We start from the raw sequence: 1025 nt of genomic DNA on the forward strand, positions 1-1025 counted from the left end.
GCTCTGGCAAAATCCCCATCGCTCCCTCGGGAGGGGCAGCACTGGGAGAACTGGAGCGGACTGGGATGGGGGGACAAGGGGCACCCGCGGGGGTGCCCGGCTCTGTCCTTGTCCCCGGCATCGCCCTCTGGGATCGGCCCCGTTCCCCCTCCAGGGAAAGGCAAAAGCCCTCGGTGACCTCGGTTTCCAGTTTATCCACAAAGGAACGGCAGGGATCCCCTAGCAAGCAGCCGGAGGCCGCTGCTTTGGGATCTGTGGTGGCTTTTAGCCCGTGGAGGGCAGCAGTTCTCCTTTCCCCACCTTCCCGGAGAAGTTGGAATACCGGGAATTAACTTCCCATGGGCAGGACTGGGATCAAACCCGGGATTCTCCCGGCCTGAGGAGAAAAATCCCTTTTCTTTGCATCCCTTTGTGCTCCTCTCCACATCCCTCCCTCATCCCCCCTTTCCCTGAGCTGCTTTGGGAAGCAAAACCGGAGCGAATTCCCGGGATGATCCCGGTGTGGAGCGGGATCGCTGCCCGCCCCCATCTGCTCTGGACGGGGATTTTTGGGAAGGGGAGCCAGGCTGGGCTCCTGCAGCGCTGCTCGACTCCTCCTGGAACCCTCGGAAAGCCGAGCCCTGCTGCAAATCCGACCTTGGGCAGGGATTTCCTGGGAGCTGGGTCGGGGTTTATCCCCCGAGCAGCTTCCCTGGGGACGCGGGAGGACAGGGGGATGCGGCGGGAACGGATTCCTCAGGGAAAAGTGGGATTTGGTGGCCTCGGAGCCTCTCCCAACATTTCCGATCCTGCCCTTCTCAGACTCCTCCTGAATCCCAGAGGAGATCCCGGCTCCTGCGCCAGAGGGAGCAAAAAAGTGACGGATCCCCCCAGAAAGCCTCCCTGGCACCCCGGGCCGGTAAATCCCGGGATCCAGGAGCGCCTGGAGGGGTTTTGGTGCCTCGGAGGTGGGAGCCGAGGCTCATCAGGCCCTTCCCGGAGCTTCTTTGCCGGGTTTCTGTTGCCCTCTAGCGGGACCCGGCGCT

The 1025-nt window shown here is 63.0% G+C and overlaps 1 protein-coding gene across 1 annotated transcript in view; it reads right to left on the minus strand.

Moving 5' to 3' along the window:
* Nucleotides 1-1025, minus strand: part of NGFR (nerve growth factor receptor) — a gene marked incomplete at its 5' end in the record, with an annotated part of 31688 nt that overhangs the window by 6059 nt on the left and 24604 nt on the right. The window lies entirely within an intron of this gene.

Source organism: Geospiza fortis, unplaced genomic scaffold, assembly GCF_000277835.1.
Source record: "Geospiza fortis unplaced genomic scaffold, GeoFor_1.0 scaffold406, whole genome shotgun sequence".
NCBI classification, from domain to species: Eukaryota; Metazoa; Chordata; class Aves; order Passeriformes; family Thraupidae; genus Geospiza; species Geospiza fortis.